This window comes from Schistocerca gregaria, chromosome X, assembly GCF_023897955.1.
Source record: "Schistocerca gregaria isolate iqSchGreg1 chromosome X, iqSchGreg1.2, whole genome shotgun sequence".
Taxonomy (NCBI): domain Eukaryota; kingdom Metazoa; phylum Arthropoda; class Insecta; order Orthoptera; family Acrididae; genus Schistocerca; species Schistocerca gregaria.
The window spans coordinates 132,056,697-132,080,499 of NC_064931.1; the positions used below are offsets into that span (position 1 = coordinate 132,056,697).

The 23,803-nt window shown below is 42.6% G+C and overlaps 1 protein-coding gene across 5 annotated transcripts in view; it reads right to left on the bottom strand.

The window, feature by feature from the left end:
* The window catches only part of LOC126297410 (high affinity copper uptake protein 1-like), a 142,472-nt gene that overhangs the window by 37,276 nt on the left and 81,393 nt on the right, over window positions 1-23,803 (bottom strand). Inside the window, exon 1 of one of the 5 annotated variants that reach the window (XM_049988171.1) lies at window positions 13,984-14,071. The exons of the other annotated variants lie outside the window; for them this stretch is intronic. The gene's annotated coding sequence lies outside the window, so the exon portion shown is untranslated. Of the gene's footprint in view, window positions 1-13,983; window positions 14,072-23,803 lie in introns of those variants that run through there. 5 annotated transcript variants of the gene reach the window in all.

Below are 23,803 nucleotides of genomic sequence, written 5' to 3' on the forward strand. Positions count from 1 at the left end.
AAATTCAGCTGAAACTAGAGACATATCTTTAGGTGTGTCCACCAAGATGCCATATATTAACAAGGCTGTTAGGGTACATGTACTGTCCTTGCCTGAAATCCACCTTACTGATTCCCAAAGTCTTGCAATTGAACGGACAGATTATTGAAAGTTACAAATGCCTACCAGGAGTTCCTCTTCCGTGCCCTTGCAGACCTAAAGACTTGAGGACTTTGTGTAGCTGGATGGTGTTTGAATTTCCACAAGCTGCATGCCTGGATCTGAACCTGAGTGACATTCTTCATTCCATTAAGGAACAGGCCAGCATCTGAGGTAGTTGCTAATTTAGGAAATGCAGCAGCTTGGTGGGTTACCATCTCCTGGGCATATTCCTGTTGTTCAAAGATAGCCTACAGATAGTATCACAACCAATTTGCACTTTGAAGCATCAATATTTATGTTCTCCTATTGACCACTGTCTAAGTCAGCAGTTGGATCCAAACCAGAAAGTGATTGTTGGAATGCAAGTGGCCACTTCCCAATGAACTGACTCATCAATAACTAGGGAGCAAAAACAAAGGTCAGTGGCTGAAGATGACCCGGTAGTTGTAGAAAAGAATGTCTTAGGTGTTGTGAGATCTTTCACTAGAACTGCTTGTATGGCCATGGTAAGAGGGACAGCAGAGAAGTGGCATCTAACATTGATGAAACCAGCCACCCCACTTTTAGCCCTGTCTCCAGTAAGATCATCCTTCACTAGGGGTGGCTGTGTTGGTGACTTTAAAATGAGTTTCTTCTAAGCAGATGCAAAACAGTCTCTCCTGAGTCATGAGCTGCAATTCTTCCAAGTGTGATCAGTACCCATTCTAAGTTACACTGCAATACAAAAGTCACTGTAGGAGCCTTTGATTAGCAAAGGTTGTCCTTGTCCACTTCCTTCAGTTGCAGTGACTTACCCAAGAGATCAGGGGGAACATTAGATGGTGCCCAGCTCTCTGGTTCCTCCATACGGATATCAGTATTCTCGACTGTAAAATCACCATTGGAAAGAGAGTGCTTGCCAAGCCAATGGTTTCACTGCCCCTTTCTTTGATTTTGAATGACTTTTTCCTTACTTATGGGAGGAGAGGGTTGACTGGGTAGAGGAGATGGCTTAGTGGGCCTCTGATAGTGTGCAAATGGCATGCGACTGAGACTCCATCGTTAATGACTTCCAAATGGTTTCAAGGTCAAATGTAGCTAGACAGATACATTGACAAAAGCATGGCTTTGTACTTGAAGCTGTGGTCTGGGTTTATATTGAGGCATCATACTTGGTGACTGCTCCTTAAGGGCTGAAGCACAAGTAGCAGTAGTAAACGCCAAAGACTGTATAGTATTGACAGCTGTTTTTAGTGTCACAATAAGGTATGCGTCTCACTACTAATAAACTACTGAATTTATCATTTTCTTGTTATAAAGACTGCACTTCCTGCACCATACTGAGTGACCCCTGAAGCAGTTTATACAATTTTTAGGAAGCATACAAGACTCGCCCGATTCATGAGCTGAGCCTCTACAATTTCCACATTTAGTCTTACTATTACATGCAATAGTGGTATGACCAAATCTTTGTTATTTACAGCATCACACTGGGTTGTATTGGGTTGGGAGCAAACAATCAAAGCTTAAGATGGATAGAGCCTGCAAGAATATGTTCATTTAATTTGAAAGGGTTGAAGGTTTTTGAACGGGCCATTTACTCTTCTTAGTTCTGCAATTCCATGACACCAAAGTTTTTTCATTCTTCACATAATTCCTCAGGGCCCACCTCCATTGTATTGGAAGCAAATAATCATGCCTTTACACAAGCCAAGGGTGTTATGCAATTCCATCACAACAGGGTAGTCACCTAGGAAGTTTAGGTACTTGATGTGACATGTCAATTGCAACTAGAATTGTGCCATTAAAATGTCTTGCACTTCTTAAGGACCCAGAAATACCCTCCAACCCCTTGACAATATAGGAAGGGGGAGATCTTCTCAGAAGTTCCCTCCGATCTCTGGATTATGAAGAAAGTGTTATGCTCGATTACTACAATTCTGAAACTACTTCTCATGCAGACTGACCATCAGAGCTCTCTCTGTTGGGTGGTTGTAGGTACTACCTGATGGAAGACCAACAGGAGCAGACCTGAACTGAGGTCACTCCATACATATCCCACATGCTTCTATGGAGACAAATGTCAACCCACACAAAACTCTGCATGCCTGAGTAACCATTATGCAACTGGAGGGCAACAGGTGCCCCAAAGGTTGTCTGCTTGTGACCCTTTTGCCTCAACAGCCATTCACCCTATCAGCATGTCAGCATGTAGCACACCTTGAGGTTGAAGTCCTTTTATAGTAGCTGGTGAAGCCAAGGCAACACACAATGTTCCACCACCATGTGTAACGATGGTCTCTGAAGCATGTCCAGAGTTTATGGCGAAGAAATCCAGCAGTGCCAGTCAGTCACCAGCTCAGGAAACCCAGGGTCACTATGCTTGTACCCAACTGTTACAGGCAGAGCTTCCTGTGATAGGAACCAGTCCTCCCTCCCCTAAGTTTTAAGACACTCTTCATCAGGCTCCTCCATGAGGTCTGTCCAACTGGATTATCTCTCCTAGTAGCTATGCTAATGCTGTCATAGCCCTCAGTGTCACTGAGGCACACAAACTTTCTGCTCGGTACTGAAGGTGCCTATGATGAAGCTGTGTCCCCAAGGAGGGGCCTTCCTTTGCTGAGAAAAGTTACCGGTTTCGGTTTCAGTATAGAGCCAATAGCTTTGTGTTCTTGTGTCTTTCTGAGTTTACCATCTATTGAACCAGTCCAAACAAGTACTTAAAAACACAAAATGGATTTGCTAATAACCTCTCTGTTTTTTTTTTTTTTTTTTTTTTTTCAGTAGCATCTCAATAACTAACAGTAATGCTATCTGTGTAGGGATCTGTCACTTTCTGTGTCTGTGAATCAGAATAGCATGAAATCTTAGTTGTGGAACTGCGGTTTATTCATCTCGTGACATACATTTCCAATCCATTTGATTTGCATAAAAGAGACATGTCAAAAATTTATAATACAGGTACACCGATTTTTACACAAATAAATAATAACACTAAAATAAATAACAACATCGTAATGATATTTCTTGGAATATATAACACATTGTATTCAGCCTAAATTTCCAGCACATCCTAGATTAGATTAGATTAGATTAGTTTTCGTTCCATAGAGCCATGTTGAGGAGATCCTCGTGGATGTGGAACATGTCACCTTTTTTATTTTTTATTTTTTTAAGCTGAAACAACAATACTAATAGTATAAATATATACAACACATCATTTGTTTCTATTAAAAAATTCATCAATGGAGTAGGAGTTGGTTACTAGTAAGTCTTTCAGGCTCCTTTTAAACTGATCTCTATTTGTAACTAAATTTGTTTGCTGGCAAATTATTGAAGATGAGTGTTCCTGAGTAGTGGACCCCTTTTTGAACTAAAGTAAGTGCTTTTAAGTCCTTGTGCAGATCATTTTTGTTCCTGGTATTGTATGTATGAACTGAGCTGTTTGTTGTAAAAAGAGATATATTATTTCGGACAAATTTCATTAAGGAGTAAATATACTGAGAGGCAGTAGTTAGTATACCCAGTTCTTTGAAGAGGTTTCTACAAGACGTCCATGAGTTTACTCCACAAATTATACGTATTACACGCTTTTGGACGCTGAATACTTTTGTTTGACTTTAAGAGTTACCCCAAAATATTATACCATATGACATTATGGAATGAAAGTAGGCAAAGTACGCAAGCTTTTTCACTTTTATGTCGCCTATGTCTGCTAACACTCGAATTGCAAATACAGTGTTCTTGATAATATGTTATTTGTGGTCAGATGGTTGAGAAGCTGCCTGTAGATTACTTTTTCTAAAATTTTTAAGAATGCTGGCAAAAGTGAAATCGGTCTGTAGTTTGATGGCATCTCTTTATCCCCTTTCTTGAATAGAGGCTTAACATCTGCATATTTCAGCCAGTCAGGAAATGTCCCAGTTATAATTGACTGGTTACACAAGTAACTTAGAATTGTACTAAACTCACAAGAACATGACTTAATTAACTTTGTTGATATTTTATCGTAACCACTAGAATGCTTTGTTTTTAAAGATTTTATTATGGAAGTTATTTCTTTTGGTGATGTGAGTGACATATTCATGTTCCTAAAGCTATTTGTAAAGGCTAGTTTCAGATATTCAAGGGCATTATTTACTGATCCTGACAATCCCATTCTATCAGTAATGGATATAAAGTACTTGTTAGATAGATTTGCCACACTATGCCCATCGGTTACTAATGTGTCATCTACCCTTAGTGCTATTTGCTCCTGTTCCTTTCTGGTTCTACCAGTCTCCTCTTTCACTATATCCCATATTGTTTTTATTTTGTTCCCTGACATTGCTATCTTCTTCTCATAGTGTATTTGTTTAGATGCCTGAATTACTTTTTTTAATATTTTACAGTATTCCTTGTATTTAGCTAAATCATCAGCATTGGTGCTATTCTTGGTCGACAGATACATTTTCCTTTTTGTCTTACAGGAAATCTTTATTCCTTGTGTGATCCATGGTTTTATTATAGACTTCTGTTTAATTTGAGTAACTTTTAGAGGAAAACAGTTTTCAAACATGGTACTGACATTGTTCATGAATGTGTTATATTTTTCATTCATGTCATGAGCACTATAAACATCTTTCCAGTTCATATCTTTGAGCAGTTTTCTAAAACACTCAATTTTTGGTTAATTGAATACTCTCCTGTATTCAGATTTAGCAGTCTTGATAATCTGCTTAGAATTTACATCTAAAACAAGGAGCTGCATGTCATGATCTGATAGTCCATTTATTACAGGTTTTATATGATATGATTTTGTCCCTTTGATTTGTCTATAAAAATATTATCAATGGCTGTCCTTGAGGATTTAGTGATCCTAGTTGGAAAGTTTACAGTGTGAGTTAGATTGAAAGACAACTTTACTAACTGCAGTAAATGTTTACTGGAAGATTGAATTAGAAAATCTGTATTAAAGTCACCAGCAATCAAAATTTCTTTGTTTCTTACTGTTAAATAACCCAAAAGAGCTTCTAGATGATTTATGAATAGATTATAATGTCCTGCAGGTGCTCGGTAAATAGTTACTATTATATAGGATCTGTTATGGAACTCTACTTCTGTTGCACATGCTTCTAGATGCTGCTCTAAACAGAATTTATTAATGTCAATGTTCTTGAATTTATGGCAGTTTTTAATAAGTGTGGCAACTCCTCCTCCCTCCATATCTACTCTGCAGAAGTAGGAAGCTAGCTTAATTCCTGAAATGTCTAACATATCTATACCAGTGGTCACTTGATGTTCAGAGAGGCAGATTATGTCAATTTCGTTAGATGAATTCATTTCATCGATACAAATGAGTAGTTCATCAACTTTATTTCTGAGTCCTGGAATGTTCTGGTGTTATAAAGATAAATGATACTGCATACTAATGCGATTATAACTGCTTTGGTGAAGATGAACTGGCAGTTTCTGATTACTTTCTGTTAAACATTGTTTAAATGGAGGCTGTATGCTAAAATCTGACTTCTGCTCATCTATTTTCTCAAACTGAGTCTGTCTGCCAATCTCTCTTAAAACTCGTTTTCTATCCCCCTTCCCTATCCTAAAAAAGGAATCCCTCTGACACCTGTGACCACTGGTATTTTACCACTTGTGACAGTGTCCCCCCTTACGTTTTTTGCAATCAAGCCAGACAGTTTTCCCTTCTCTTTCCCTTTCCCTGCCCTTTCCTGCGTGAATTCATCCACTGAATAATAACATTTCTGTCTCAGTGCCCCATATAGCTTTCTTTTAAGTGGACCAAATTTCCTCTGCATTAACTTGTTCTCTTTAAATTTATTACAAATTTTCATTCCCATGTATTGAGGTCCCTGAGCATAAAGTTTGAGGAGGTGGGTGGGGAGCATAAAATTTTCTTCATTTCTAGTATCATGTGAATGAACAAAATGGTTTCCCTCAAATAATTCATGTCTGGTATACAAAAAGATAATACTCTCATATATATATATATATATATATATATGGCTGGAAATGGAAAAAAGAACACATTGACACCGGTGTGTCAGATCCACCATACTTGCTCCGGACACTGCGAGAGGGCTGTACAAGCAATGATCACACGCACGGCACAGCGGACACACCAGGAACCGCGGTGTTGGCCGTCGAATGGCGCTAGCTGCGCAGCATTAGTACACCGCCGCCGTCAGTGTCAGCCAGTTTGCCGTGGCATACGGAGCTCCATTGCAGTCTTTAACACTGGTAGCATGCCGCGACAGCGTGGACGTGAACCGTATGTGCAGTTGACGGACTTTGAGCGAGGGCGTATAGTGGGCATGCGGGAGGCCGGGTGGACGTACCGCCGAATTGCTCAACACGTGGGGCGTGAGGTCTCCACAGTACATCGATGTTGTCGCCAGTGGTCGGCGGAAGGTGCACGTGCCCGTCGACCTGGGACCGGACCGCAGCGACGCACGGATGCACGCCAAGACCGTAGGATCCTACGCAGTGCCATAGGGGACCGCACCACCACTTCCCAGCAAATTAGGGACACTGTTGCTCCTGGGGTATCGGCGAGGACTATTCGCAACCGTCTCCATGAAGCTGGGCTACGGTCCCCCACACCGTTAGGCCGTCTTCCGCTCACGCCCCAACATCGTGCAGCCCGCCTCCAGTGGTGTCGCGACAGGCGTGAATGGAGGGACGAATGGAGACATGTCGTCTTCAGCGATGAGAGTTGCTTCTGCCTTGGTGCCAATGATGGTTGTATGCGTGTTTGGCGCTGTGCAGGTGAGCGCCACAATCAGGAGTGCATACGACCGAGGCACACGGGGCCAACACCCGGCATCATGGTGTGGGGAGCTATCTCCTACACTGGCCGTACACCTCTGGTGATCGTCGAGGGGACACTGAATAGTGCACGGTACATCCAAACCGTCATCGAACCCATCGTTCTACCATTCCTAGACCGGCAAGGGAACTTGCTGTTCCAACAGGACAATGCACGTCCGCATCTATCCCGTGCCACCCAACGTGCTCTAGAAGGTGTAAGTCAACTACCCTGGTCAGCAAGATCTCCGGATCTGTCCCCTATTGAGCATGTTTGGGACTGGATGAAGCGTCGTCTCACGCGGTCTGCACGTCCAGCACGAACGCTGGTCCAACTGAGGCGCCAGGTGGAAATGGCATGGCAAGCCGTTCCACAGGACTACATCCAGCATCTCTACGATCGTCTCCATGGGAGAATAGCAGCCTGCATTGCTGCGAAAGGTGGATATACACTGTACTAGTGCCGACATTGTGCATGCTCTGTTGCCTGTGTCTATGTGCCTGTGGTTCTGTCAGTGTGATCATGTGATGTATCTGACCCCAGGAATGTGTCAATAAAGTTTCCCCTTCCTGGGACAATGAATTCACGGTGTTCTTATTTCAATTTCCAGGAGTGTATTTTAAGTTTTCTATATAATGGATGTCATGGTTCTTTATTATTTGCAAAGCACATATTTAGAATAATTTTTTTCTGTATTTTTAGTATCCGTACTACATTCATTGACTTACCCCCAAAAATAATACCTTACCTAATAATGGTTTCAAAGTAGCTAATATATGCTACTTTTCGTGTGTCCATGTCAGTTGCAGTTGATAGTATTTGCATCGAATATGCAAAGCTGCTCAGTTTGTTTGTTAAGTATTCAACGTGTGCCTGCCAGCTCATTTTTTATCTAGATTTAAACCAAAGAATTTGAATAAGTCAGCTTGTTCTATATCTTTGTTGTTGTGAACAAGCTTAATCTCCTCATATTTTGAGTATTTGTTTTTTAATTGCACCACATGAGTATTAGATATGTTTAGATTCAACCCATTTAGTAGAAACCAAGTTTCTAAGATACTGAGGGTACTAATCACACATTTGGGATTTTTTTCCAAATCCTGATTTTCAACTAAGGCAAAAGTATCATCTGCAAACAAACCTGATGGGGAGCTGATATTTAATGGTAAGTTGTTAACATAGAAGAGAAATAGGACTGGGCCTAATATAGAGACTTGTGAAACACTCTGGAATTTTAAATCACAACAGACAACTTATTAGCAAAGAATGAAACTGTGGCTAAAGTCATTATTCATAGTTGTGAATATAAAAAACATACATTATGCGCTGTGTAAATATTTAACATGTTGACAATGTATTCATGATGGAAATATAATGGTCTTTTAAACAACATACCTGACCTTGCTTGCTTACGTGTTTATGGAGACAAAATATGGTCATCAGTCTCTCCTAGGGTTACGCCACTAAATCAACTGGCACAAGAGGCGACATGCATAACTATTTCTTTTTAATTTGGTTTAGCTTTTTGAAGGTTTTGTACTGTGTTAAACAAAATAAATACAACTAAAATGCTTCAAAAACCGCATAGTCAGTAATGGCTATGTGATCACCAGGATACTTCAGCCACCTTGGCACTGTTATTTTTGAGTTGTTGGGTTGTACTTGAAATTTAAGTGCAGATAAAATTTAATACCATGTTTCTGGTGACAGAGATTAACATCTGATGAAACCTGGTACTTCCATAAACAAGTGATGAAGTTCTGTGAACTGCAAAGTGCTTAGAAAGTAAACATTGTTCAGAGCAGGACATGGCCCAAGACAGTTTCTGGAACATACACCAACTGTGTCAAGTATTTGTCTCTTTCTGAAGCTAGAAGCTATTGTGCACCACAATTCAAAATTCCACCTGTGGGAAAATCAAATAACTGTTTTTGGAGGTTCTGGACACACTATTAGGTAAATACTGACCTAGTCACAAAGTTTTGCCTCTTTTATTCTTTTCACATATAAACTGACTGACTTAAGACTGTAAACATTCCACTGCAGAAGAACATAGGGTACTGGCCAGCAAGAAGCTGCAATACAAACTTCTTGTCTCAGTAAGTTATTGAAGTTAGGGTTGCTACAGTTTCAAGAACATCTCATACTCATCAATGTGGGTTGAAGACAATGAGGCAATCTTTCATTGCATACTTGGGAAAGGTCCTTATGAAGGTGGTATTATGCTGCTTTTCTCAACCCTTTAATGAAAAACAAAATTGTTTTCACATTGTGTGGCTGTTCTTGCATAACATATTGTTTAGTTTGTTGTGTTACAGGTGTGTATGTGATGAAAGGGAGGAAGATCATAAACTCTGTACTGGCACATAGTCATAATTGGCAATTCCATGTGATGGACAGATCTCTTCCACTTGTCTGCACGTTCCATTACCACTGCAGAGAGCTTTGGAATTTAGCTGTGAATTTTGGCACATACTTCAATGATCACAAATTGTATGCTGCCACCTCTCCTCCCCTTGCTGGTTACATACTAATGGCACTTAATTAACTACCAAGATAAGAAATGGTTACATACAGATTTAGAGGCAGGACACTAGCATCATGCAACAACATCTGCTACACAGATGGATTGTTGTGCTGTCAAGTGCACACAAACTATTAAATTATGGGTGGTCAGAACCAGGAGCTAAGGACTGTCACTTCAACCAAGAAGTACTTTGAGCTATGTGACATTCAACATCTAACAGTGTTGTCTTCAAGACATGTAGAGTTCATAGTGTGGCTCTACACATGAAAGATCTTTAAGAAATTACCAGCAGATATACGAAAAGATATTGGACATCTCTGGACACCGAAAAGAACATTAAAATGTATATCTTACTAGCCAATTATTCGACAGCTCACCTGATTACTTAGGTTCAGAAAATGTCTGTTATCAGGCAGATAGCTGATGCTTGGTAAAGTTTTTGATGGCACTACTATTACCCTACTCTTCAAAAGCACTAATAGTAAGAAGAACAAGGTGAAAAATTCTCAACCTGGCATCAAAAACAGATATTTATTAGATCAAAACTGTACTCATTTTTTGAAGAGGTTTCCTATTAGGACGAGGCAGGGTATCTCAAATGTTCATAAATTTTGGATAAAGTATTGTACTTTGGTTTATCCATCTGAAAAAAACGTGCACAACAAGACTACTTTAAAAAGCAGTGAAGCGTGAACTTTCTGCAGGTAAAGCTGACTTACATTACTGTGCAACAAGAATAATGCAAACAAAAACAAAAATTCATCTATTTCAATGCAACCTCTAAGTTAGGCTTAACATTAATCACCTCATTCTGGTAATAGCAGTTTAGTGATACTTGTCAACATAATGTACAAAATTAGCTTCTCTTTGTTCCGCACATCTACAAACATACTCCGAAAGCCACCATATAGTGTAAGGCGGGTTGTATCTTGTGCCATTTTTAGCCAATCCCTTTTCTGTTCCACTCGCAAATGGAGAGAGGGAGAAATGACTTTCGATATACTTCCGTACGAACCTTACGCTAAATGTACTACTTTGGCGGCAGCAGCAGTCAGCCGCAAATGCCGGTTCTCTAAATTTTCTCAATACTGTTCCGTGAAAAGATCATTTGTCGATTCCCATTAAAGTTCACAGAGCATTTCCGTAATCGCGTTGATTGAAACTATGGGTGAGAAATCTAGCAGCACGCCTCTTGCTTCCATGACTTCCTTTAATCCGATCCGGTGGGGATCCACAACATTCGAGTCGTACTGAAGAAAGGGTCTCACAAGTGTTCTGAATGTGATCTGCTTTATAGATGGGTATACTTTCCTCGAATTCTTCCAATAAAGCAGAGTGGAGCATTCGCCTACCCTACTATCGACCTTACGTGCTCGTTCCCTTTCATATTGCTTGGCAAACTCCTGATATTTAATTGACGCGACTGTCAAACAGCACACCACTAAAGCTGTCTTTGAATATGGTATTACTGAAATGTTTGTTTTACTCATTCGCATTAGTTTACTTTCACCCACATTAAAAGCAATTCATTACAACTAATGCAAATTTCTTAAACATTCCTCAATCGGTCTATAGTCACTCAAGTGATAATAGCATTATCAGAAAACAGATCAGATCACTGCCTACTAGTTGTCTCCTATGAACACGAATAGTCCACGATAATGTACTAGGTGCTATTACTCACAAAGTCTTCGAGCCAGTTAAACATTTGTGAACCTATTCTGTATGCTCGGGCTTTTCTTAACATTGTACTGTGTTGTGCAACGTCGAACGCCATAAGAAAATCTAAGAATACTGACTGTGTTGTCCTGTATGCACCTTATGTGCCCATTCTATTTCATGTTGCTTTGCAACATTATGCCTAGATATTTCAAAGAGACGACTGTGTCAAACACTGCACCACTAATGCTGTAGTCAGACACTATGGGATTGTTTTTACTACTCATCTGCATTAACTTACATTTTCACACACTGAAAACAAGCTGCCATTCCTCACAAGAAATAGAAATTATATCCAAGTCATCTCATACCTTCCTGCAGTCACTCAAAGAAGGAACTTTCCCGTACACTGTAGCGACATCAGCAATCATCACCGAGCGAGTTTGCGCAGCTGTTAGCACACTGGACTCCCATTCACGACGACCATGTTTCAACTCCACGTCCGGACTTCCACATTTCGGTTTTCCGTGATTTCCCCAAGTCGCTCCAGGCAAATGCCGGGATGGTTCCTTTGAAAGAGTATGGCTGATTTCCTTCCCCATTCCTGAGACAATCCGAGCTTGTGCTCCGTCTCTAATGCAATGTCAACGGGACATACAAACCCAATCTCCCTTTCCTTTCCATCAACAAATCGGAGACTGCTGCTCATTCATCAGATAGCTTATGTGTAAAAGAGAGAAAAGTGGTCCCATCACAATTTCCTGAGGCACTACTGGAGATATCTTTTTGTCTGATGAACACAATGTACTGGTTCTATTACTTATAAAGTCTTATCCACCCACATATGTGAGCATTCCGTGTGCTCAGACCTTTGTTAACAGTCTGCAGTGAGGCACTGTGTCAAACGCTTTCCGGAAATCTTGGAATGCCTGTTGCCCATCATCCGTAGTCTGCAGGATATGTGAGGGGAAAGGTAAGCTGAGTTTCACACAAGCGATGCTTTCTAACTCTATGTTAATCTATGGGTATAATATTTTCTCCCTCCAGGGAATTTATTCGAGCTCAGAATATGCTCAAGAATTCTGCAGCAAACAGAGGTTACGGATATTGGTCTGTAATTCTGCGGTCCGTTATTTTACCCTTCTTATATACGAGAGTCATCTGCGTTTTTTCCCAGTCGCTTGGGACTTCTCGCTACAAGAGATTCACGATAAATGCAGTATACGTAAGGCGACAATGCAGGAGAGTTCTCGCTGTAAATCCGAATTGTGATTCCATCGGGCATGTTTTCAACTCTTCCAGTTGCTTCACTGCCAGGAATGTCTATTTCTACGTCCTCCATACGGGAGTTCGTGCGGCGATCGAACGACCGTATGTACAATCCTCCTGCGTGAATGGCGCAAGATGTTGAACGTCAGTATTCCTTTTGCTGTCTTACGCTGCCACGCCATCCTGGTCTACAAGTGACATAATAGAAGCCTCCGACCTGCTAAATGATTTTACGAAGGACCAAAATTTTCTAGGATTCTCGGCAACATCTTTTGCTATCCGAAGTAAGAGTGATTCAGGTGTGCCGCAGGGGAGTGTCATAGGACCGTTGCTATTCACAATATACATAAATGACATGACCTGGTGGATGACATCAGAAGTTCACTGAGGCTTTTTGCAGATGATGCCGTGGTGTATCGAGAGGTTGCAACAATGGAAAATTGTACTGAAATGCAGGAGGATCTGCAGCGAATTGACGCATGGTGCACGGAATGGCAATTGAATCTCAATGTAGACAAGTGTAATGTGATGCGAAAAGATAGGTCCCTTATCATTTAGCTACAAAATAGCAGGTCAGCAACTGGAAGCAGTTAATTCCATAAATTATCTGGGAGTACGCATTAGGATTGATTTAAAATGGAATGATCACATAAAGTTGATCGTCGGTAAAGCAGATGCCAGACTGAGATTCATTGGAAGAATCCTAAGGAAATGCAATCCGACAACAAAGGAAGTAGGTTACAGTACGCTTGTTCGCCCACTGCTTGAATACTGCTCAACAGTGTGGGATCCGCACCAGATAGGGTTGATAGAAGAGATAGAGAAGATCCAACGGAGAGCAGCGCGCTTCGTTACAGGATCATTTAGTAATCGCGAAAGCGTTACGGAGATGATAGATAAACTCCAGTGGAAGACTCTGCAGGAGAGACGCTCAGTAGCTCGGTACGGGCTTTTGTTAAAGTTTCGAGAACATACCTTCACCGAAGAGTCAAGCAGTATATTGCTCCCTCCTACGTATATCTTGCGAAGAGACCATGAGGATAAAACCAGAGAGATTAGAGCCCACACAGAAGCATACCGACAATCCTTCTTTCCACGTACAACACGAGACTGGAATAGAAGGGAGAACCGATAGAGGTACTCAGGGTACCCTCCGCCACACACCGTCAGGTGGCTAGCGGAGTATGGATGTAGATGTAGATATCTTAAGACGAGGGTGTTTAACGCTTTGCGTATCGACTTTTTTTTAGAAGCACGAATTTCTACTTTCTTATTTGGGCATTATTTTTTGAACCGGAAGTGCAAAAATCTGTTTCTTACTCAGCATATACTTCTCGAGAGCGCGATTTACAATCGGTTTAAATTTTGCCCATAATTTCTTAGAACCCTGAACATCTCTGAATATTCTCTTCGGAACACAATTAACTAATTAATAAACTAATTAATTAAAGATACTAAAACCTGATATCAACACTAAGCCGCCCTTCCCATGTGTAGTTTGTCACATCATAGTCATGAAATTAAGACGTGGATGTATCCCTGTGTGCACGGAGTTTACATAGGTCCTCCCGTTCCCCAAGATATATTTCATTACTATTACCTTTATCAGCACGAATCTGCCGTTTGCCACTAGTATCACTTCACGTTCTAGATGTCACTGGTAGCCGGTCCTATGCGGCCGCCCTATTATAAACTTGGTATCGGTACTTCTGCCGCCAATCTCCTTTGCAGCAGGTGACAGGCTCCTAACGGGCTATTAGGAGTAAAATATGCAATCGGCTTATCTGAAGGATGAAAGGTGTGCAGTGGAGTGCCGTGCGACCCATGCTCCACTTCCATGTTGGCCGTGTCAAGGTTGCGAACATACCGTGCAATAAGCACTGTTTTGTTTTGCCTTCATTCTTCTCTAGCTCGGGGGTATGATCAAGGATGCGAACATAGTGTACATTAAGAAGTTTTTTTTTTTTTTGCTTCGTTCTTCTCTTGCTCGGTGATACGATCATTTTCGAAAACCTATATGACTAACATTAGAGATTACAATTTTCATATCTCCAGTTTTCTGTCTACTTATTTCAACTGAAAGGAGTGCCCACGACTATTATGCAGCACAATAGTTACCGCGTACACTCTGACCTTCCCATTTAAGTACACTGATCAGCCAAAACATTACGGTGTTCGTCCACTTCTGGAACGCAATTCAGCAGTGATTCTGCGTACCATGGTTAGCAAAAGAAATTAACACAGGAGTGAAACTGGCCTAGTGTGGTTTCCTTAGGTTTCATCACATCAGTGTGTATAACCAGTTTTATTTTATGGCAGTGAGGCGTGGACCTTTCCAAAACTGAGCATTTTTCTCAGCGGGCAACGGGAGTGCCTGACGGAAATCAGTGGAAGAGACAGGTTAATAAAAGATTGAGCAGGGACTAATCTGAAGTTGGTGATTCAATTACAACTGTGATGAAAATGAAATGAGTAGGCGGGACATGGAGCCAGGCAAATCGATGGTTAGATGGACCAGGGAAGTGCTGCTCGATTCCAAGAGAGGAGACTAACCGAGGTGACGACCTGATAAAAGGTGGCCAGAAAACATTACAAATCAATAGGAGTAACATGGATGGGCATAGCTTAAGAATTGGTGGTGGTGGTGATTAGATGGTTCAAATAGTTCAAATGGCTCTGAGCACTATGGGACTCAACTGCTGTGATCATCAGTCCCCTAGAACTTAGAACTACTTAAACCTAACTAACCTAAAGACATCACACGCACCCATGCCCGAGGCAGGATTCGAACCTGCGACCGTAGCAGTCGCGCGTTTCCTGACTGCGCGCCTAGAACCGCTAGACCACCGCGGCCGGCGGTGATTAGAAAAGTCAGCTTAACAAGAGGAGGAAACGTAACTAATTCATTACCACAAACGTAATTGTCGACAGGTCTAGTTTTATTTTGTTCACAATACATACAGACTGATGAGCCAAAACATTATGACCACTGCCCACTGCGAGGTTGTACGCTGCCTGGTGGCGCTGCGGGAACATTGCGTGGTAAGGGAAGTACACTACTGGCCATTAAAATTGCTACACCACGAAGAAACTCAGATGATAAACGAGTATTCATTGGACAAATATATTATACTAGAACTCACATGTGATTACATTTTCAAGCAATTTTTTTGCATAGATCCTGAGAAATCAGTACCCAGAACAACCACCTCCGGCCGTAATAATGGCCTTGATACGCCTGGGCATTGAGCAAAGACAGCTTGGATGGCGTGTACAGGTACAGCTGCCCATGCTCCTTCAACACGATACCACAGTTCATCAAGAGTAGTGACGGGCGTATTGTGTGAGCCAGTTGCTCGGCCACCATTGACAAGACTTTTTCAATTGGTGAGAGATCTGGAGAATGTGCTGGCCAGGACAGCATTCGAACATTTTCTGTATCCGGAAGGTCCGTACAGGACCTGCAACATGTGGTCGTGCATTATCCTGCTGAAATGTAGGGTTTCGCACGGATCGAATGAAGGGTAGAGCCACGGGACGTAACACATCTGAAATGTAACGTCCACTGTTCAAAGTGTCGTCAGTGCGAACAAGAGGTGACCGAGACGTGTAACCCATGGCACCCCATACCATCACGCCGGGTGATACTCCAGTATGGTGATGACAAATACACGCTTCCAATGTGCGTTCACCGCGATGACACCAAACACAAATGCGACCTTCATGATGCTGTAAACAGAACCTGGATTCATCCGAAAAAAATGACGTTTTGCCATTCGTGCACCTAGGTTCGTCGTTCAGTACACCATCGCTGGCGCTCCTGTCTGTGATGCAGCGTCAAGGGTAATCGCAGCCATGATCTCCGAGCTGAGAGTCCATGCTGCTGCAAACGTCGTCGAACTGTTCGTGCAGATGGTTGTTGTCTTGCAAACGTTCCCATCTGTTGACTCAGGGATCGAGACGTGGCTGTAAGTTCCGTTACAGCCATGCGGATAAGATGCCTGTCATCTCGACTGCTAGTGATACGAGGCCGTTGGGATCCAGCACGGCGTTCCGTATTACCCTCCTGAACCCACCGATTCCATATTCTGCTAACAGTCATTGGATCTCGATCAACGCGAGCAGCAATGTCGCGATACAGTAAAGCGCAATCGCTATAGGCTACAAACCGACCTTTATCAAAGTCGGAAACGTGATGGTACGCATTTCTCCTCCTTACACGAGGCATCACAACAGCGTTTGACCAGGCAACGCCGGTCAACTGCTGTTTGTGTATGAGAAATCGGTTGGAAACTTTCCTCATGTCAGCACGTTGTAGGTGTCACCACCTGCGCCAACCTTGTGTGAATGCTCTGAAAAGCTAATCATTTCCATATCACAGCATCTTCTTCCTGTCGTCATCTTCGTGGTGTAGCAATTTTCATGGCCAGTAGTGTATATGAACGGAGCAGAGACGGGTGGGAATCACTCTAGCGACGATAAGTGGTGCAAATGCGGAAATCCGCCGACTTGAGCGACTTTGACGAAAACCGGATTGTTGTGGCCCAGTGCCTGGGAGAGAGGATATCAGAAACGGCTAAGCTGATCCGCTGTTTACGTGCCACTGTCATGAGCCTCTAAGGAAAGTGGTTGAAGAATGCTGAAACCACGAGTAGGCGACAAGAAGTTGGACGTCCATACCTCATCACAGACAGTCTCGGATCTAAGGAGAGGGGAAGACAGTGGTATATAACGCGGGCGGCAATTTCAGGGGGCGTCAAATTCATATTCTTGAGGGAAAAACCTCGCTTCACTAAGCGCCTAGCATTGGTCTTTCGATTATTCATATGAGTTTGAAACGCTCTCCCTGTTGGTTTTTGAACACATTCTAAGTTGATTTCTGAACGAATCATAAGTCGATTTTTGAATTCATACATGATGTACGTAATGTCTCTGCCATGGGAATCCCCGTCGCATCTAGAATTAAAAAGCTTTCCCGCAGACAAAAAGGGATGGGGTTATACGAGCTGAGCCCAATAAACCCGAACTGACGAATGCCAATCGCTGTTTGTTTACGTGGTTGATTGTGTGTGCGAATGATCAGCGTTGTTATCATTATTAGCGAAATCCATAGATCCAGACTGCCAGACTGGAAATAAACGGCTAACTGGAATAACAGGTAAGAAAGATTACATATTATCTTCTAGGTGTATCCAAGGAAATGAAATTTTGACAGAAAATTTTTTCAGATCGCTACACCACTAAGGGCCAGTTGGAATCGCTCCACAATGCCGCAAACTCTTCCATTTTCCACACGTTCTAATGTCTTCCACATTTCTTGTCAATAAGAAACACCGGCTATGTCTTTTATTTCAGTCGTACTGTGTGTTGTGAGAGCAACAGTAGCATAATTTATGCATGTGATGTCCAGCTTTCAAACAGAGCCAATGGACTGAGACGTGTTAATGTCAGTTTAGCACCTGATACGGACCTCGAAGTCATGGTAGAAAAACAAAATGTATGACTGTGTAGACAGCTGGAATCATACACTGCTCCGGTATGTTACAGCAAAAACACAAATGTATCAAACAACAGCAAAAACAACAACAACACAGGGGCCCTCTCTTGCACTTATAGTCTGTGGGATATGGTTCTCCTACAGTACAAGCGAAACAAAGACTGCGCTTTGTTGGCAGAACACTTAGAATATGCAACAAACCGACTAAAGAGACAGCCTACATTACACTTGTCCGTCCTCTGCTGGAATATTGCGGTATGGGATCCTTACCAGGTAGGATTGACGGAGGACATGGAAAAAGTGCGAAGAAGGGCAGGCGTTTTTCTTTGCGGCGAGATCTACTTACGAAATTTCAATCACCAACTTTCTCTTCCGAATGCGAAAATATTTTGTTGACATCCACCTACGTAGGGAGAAATGATCATCATAATAAAATAAGAGAAATCAAAGCTCGAACGGAAAGATTTAGGTGTTCCTTTTTCCCCACACGCAGTAGCTCCTTCCTCCTTCTGACTGTAATGGAGAGAACCAATTTAGGAATTCTATAGTGCTTTAAAAACCCAATTGCGACATCAAATTCCCGACTGACAGCGATCTCTGACATCTAGCCATGATAACTTATTACTACGGATTGGATTGCGGTTTAAGTGTGTCATGTTTAGTGCTTCTCAATACATCGCAGTGGTATTTGTTTTTGTTACTATCCTATCACACGATAGACCCTTTCCTCCCTCCTTCTTCGTCCTGGTGTAACTTCGAAAACCAGTCTACTTAGGAATTCTATAGTACTATTAAAAGAGAAAATACACTTAGCAGACCTATAGTGGTTGGGAACTTCCTAACTGAGACGGTCTAAATTCACATCGAAATTAGAAATTCCAACTACCATTTCTTACATCACTGCTCCCAATCCTGATGTTAAATAATAACAGGTTTGGACTATTTAATGAAATTTCTCATCAAAAACATAACAATATTGTTTACGCACGCAAACTACTGTGCAGTGTCGATTTTGTGTGTGTGTGTGTGTGTGTGTGTGTGTGTGTGTGTGTGTGTGTGTGTGTGTGTGTGTTCGGAACAAATTGTTTAAACACCGATATTAACGATTTAATTAATATTTCCTGTGGCACATCTTCTGAAGCAACATTTGTGACATCTTCAAGATACATTATTCTGCACGAGATTTAATAACTCTGGAAGCAGTTCGTGAAGTGTACCACAAGAAAGTGCGATAGAAAGGCTGGGACAGTTTAGAATCCATGGCGGAATGAAAATTACAGCTCTCTCTCTCTCTCTCTCTCTCTCTCTCTCTCTCTCTCTCTCTGTGTGTGTGTGTGTGTGTGTGTGTGTGTGTGTGTGTGTCAACTCTTATTTTTTTATTTTAACGGTATTTCGAGAAAGCCTGCTACTAGTTTTGTGACATCGTATATCTTTGTGTGTGAAATAGCTACCGCGTCCGCCTTATATCCTCTAATCACGATCATGTGACCAGACATTAATTATTTCTTGACTTCAGCACTATTTCTGGACCGATTCGCAGCCAGGCATTTGCTTTGGAAGGAAGGAGTCTCGCATGTGCTGGTATTCGACATGTGGGTTCACGCATGCAGACCACTTGAGATGGCAGAGGGTGCCGACACGATGTACGTTTTTGTTCCACGGTTAGCGCGGTACTTCACTAAGTTGTGGTGCAGCCGACAGGCGACAACGGTGTGGAAAGCTCGCTGGCGTTTCCTAGTCACTACGGAGTGCCCCGGCACCGGACAGCCTGGGCGGGTTGTGAGACGTGAGCGAGTTTTTCAGGTATGTTTAAGCGATCTGTGACAATGTAATTATATGTTTCCTTACGCGCTCGGAATGAAGAAGCGCCACAATAGTTTAAATATTCCACACGCTGCAACTGATTTCCTGACATATTCTTTAAAAAAAAAACTATATTCTATAGCTCGTACCCGATAATTGTTGAAATAAATAGTATTTGATTCACTGCAGTCAATTTCCCGACAATTTTTTTAAATAAATGAATAAACTATATTCTGAACACTGCCTTTTATACCTTAACTGTTTATTTAAACAATATTCCACAGGTTGTCCAAATTGTTTAACTAATATTCCATACACTGCAATCGATTTCCCGCCAAATTCTTCGTATAAGGAAATAAACTACACTCCTGGAAATTGAAATAAGAACACCGTGAATTCATTGTCCCAGGAAGGGGAAACTTTATTGACACATTCCTGGGGTCAGATACATCACATGGTCACACTGACAGAACCACAGGCATATAGACACAGGCAACAGAGCATGCACAATGTCGGCACTAGTACAGTGTATATCCACCTTTCGCAGCAATGCAGGCTGTTATTCTCCCATGGAGACGATCGTAGAGATGCTGGATGTAGTCCTGTGGAACGACTTGCCATGCCATTTCCACCTGGCGCCTCAGTTGGACCAGCGTTCGTGCTGGACGTGCAGACCGCGTGAGACGACGCTTCATCCAGTCCCAAACATGCTCAATGGGGGACAGATCCGGAGATCTTGCTGGCCAGGGTAGTTGACTTACACCTTCTAGAGCACGTTGGGTGGCACGGGATACATGCGGACGTGCATTGTCCTGTTGGAACAGCAAGTTCCCTTGCCGGTCTAGGAATGGTAGACCGATGGGTTCGATGACGGTTTGGATGTACCGTGCACTATTCAGTGTCCCCTCGACGATCACCAGAGGTGTACGGCCAGTGTAGGAGATCGCTCCCCACACCATGATGCCGGGTGTTGGCCCTGTGTGCCTCGGTCGTATGCAGTCCTGATTGTGGCGCTGATGGCTGCACGATGTTGGGGCGTGAGCGGAAGACGGCCTAACGGTGTGCGGGACCGTAGCCCAGCTTCATGGAGACGGTTGCGAATGGTCCTCGCCGATACCCCAGGAGCAACAGTGTCCCTAATTTGCTGGGAAGTGGCGGTCCGGTCCCCTACGGCACTGCGTAGGATCCTACGGTCTTGGCGTGCATCCGTGCGTCGCTGCGGTCCGGTCCCAGGTCGACGGGCACGTGCACCTTCCGCCGACCACTGGCGACAACATCGATGTACTGTGGAGACCTCACGCCCCACGTGTTGAGCAATTCGGCGGTACGTCCACCCGGCCTCCCGCATGCCCACTATACGCCCTCGCTCAAAGTCCGTCAACTGCACATACGGTTCACGTCCACGCTGTCGCGGCATGCTACCAGTGTTAAAGACTGCGATGAAGCTCCGTATGCCACGGCAAACTGGCTGACACTGACGGCGGCGGTGTACTAATGCTGCGCAGCTAGCGCCATTCGACGGCCAACACCGCGGTTCCTGGTGTGTCCGCTGTGCCGTGCGTGTGATCATTGCTTGTACAGCCCTCTCGCAGTGTCCGGAGCAAGTATGGTGGATCTGACACACCGGTGTCAATGTGTTCTTTTTCCATTTCCAGGAGTGTATATTCCATACGCCGCCTTGTATCCCATAAATTGTTTAAATAAGCAATATTCCAGACATTGTCTTGCCTACTAGAAATTGTTTAAAGTATATTTCATGTACTACAATAGATTTCCCGCTAAATTCTTTAAATAAATAAATAAATAAATAAACTATATTCCATACACTGCCACATACCTCGTAAATTATTCATTGTCTACACTGTTTATACAATATTCCATACATGGCGATTTCCCACCAAATGTCCAATCAATTGAGTCTTAAAACTCACCAGTTTCCATATGGGGGAAGGGAGGGGGGGAGGCCTGATGGGTTTCCCAGAGCTGGAAGCGTTAATCAAAAGGTTCGAATGGCTCTGAGCACTGTGGGACTTAACATCTGAGGTCATCAGTCCCCTAGAACTTAGAACTACTTAAACCTAACTAACCTAAGGACATCACACACATCCATGCCCGAGGCAGGATTCGAACCTGCGGCTGTAGCAGTCGTGTGGTTCCGGACTGAAGAGCCTAGAACCGCTCGGCCACCGCAGCCGGCAAGCGTTAATCAATTGATCATGTTAATTAATTAGTCAAAAGATTGATATCAAGGGGGTGGGCAAGGAGGAGGAAGAGGAGAAGGGGGAGAGGGACGGGTGACATGGACCACCATTTAACTGAACAATAGGTTAAGGATGGATTACCCCAGGGGATCATAAACCCCTTAGTAGAAAATAAGGTTAAGGACCTGTCAATCAAAAGAGAACAATGGGTTTGCCCCTGATGTAGGCAACCTGCACTATCAAAACGCTCTGGCAGCCCCCTTATTGCTATTGCAATGAGATATGCGTTTGGGTAAAAATTCTTCTTCTTTAAATAATTTAAATTATATTATCAATAAATCGCTAAATGGCTTTACTGCGAATGATTTCACCCCCAACTTTTAAAAAAGACAGCTTATTCAGTTCTGCACATCTAGGGGTACTACACCAATAATAAGTGTAACAAATGGCGAGTAAATAATACAAGTAAATAGTGTCGTAACTTCAAAATTCTTAAAGTGTCAATATTGATGAGAATTTAAACTGGAAAAAGCACATTTATGGCCTCCTAAAATAGCTTAGTTCAGCCACATTTGCATTTAGAATCATCAGAATCATTGCAAATCTTGGGGAGAAACAAATTAGTAAGCTAAAATATTTCGCATATTTTCATTCAATAATGTAATATGGATAATTTTCTGGGATAACCAGCCTTGAAGAACGAAAGTCTTCATCGCTCAGAAAAGTTCTGTAAGAACAATTTGTGGTGCTCACCCACGAACATCTTGTAGACATCTGTTTAAGGCGTTGAGCATTCTGACTACTGCTTCGCTGTATATTTATTCCCTCATGGAGTTTGTTGTAAATACTCCACAATAACAGAAGAAGAAAGTGATATTCATTACGCCACATTAAGGTTGTCTTTAGCACAAAATGGGGTGCACAATGCTGCAACCCAAATTTCCATCACTTAACAAGTGACAACAAAGTAATATCTGAAAATAAGCTGAAGAAGTTCCTCGTTGACAAATATTCCGTAGAAGAATTTCTATTAACGTAATGTATAAAAGTCGGTGGAAGAGTATTATTAACTCACATCTGTTTTCTTTTAATTATAAATGTTCAACGCGTACCCGTATTTAAAAATTAAATTTGTGGCGTGAATGTAAAATTATTCGTTCCGCATCATTACGATTTGTCGTGCAAATGATCCATGGAACACGAAACTACATACACTGAAGAGCCAATGAAACTGTTTCACCCACCTAATAACGTATAGGGCCCCCAAGATTACGCAGAAGTGCCCCAACACGGCGTGGCATGGACTATACTAATGTGTGAAGTAGTGCTGCAGGGAATTGACACCGTGAATCCTACAGGGCTGTCCAGAAATCTATAAGAGTACGAGGTGGTGGAGATCTCTTCTGAACAGTACGTTGCAAGGAATGCCAGATATGCTCAATAATGTTCATGTCTGGGGAGTTTGGTGGCCAGCGGAAGTGTTTAAACTCGGACGAGTGTTCCTGGGGCCACCCTGTAGCAATTCTGGACGTGTGGGGTATCGCATTGTCCTGCTCGAATTGCTTAAGTCCGTCAGAATGCACATTGGACATGAATGGAATGGATGTAGGTGATCAGACAGGATGCTTACGCTCGTGTCACCTGTCTAGACGTATCAAGGTCCCATATCACTCCAACTGCACACGCCCCACACCATTACCAAGCCTCCACCAGCTTGAACAGTCCCCTGCTGACATGCAGGGCCTGTGGATTCATGAGGTTGTCTCCATACCCGTACACGTCCATCCGCTCGTTGCAATTTGAAACGAGACTCGTCCGACCAGACAACATGTTTCCAGTCATCAACAGTCCAATGACGGTGTTGACGGGCACAGCTTTGGGTCACACAGTCATCAAGGGTACACGAGTGGGCCTTCGGC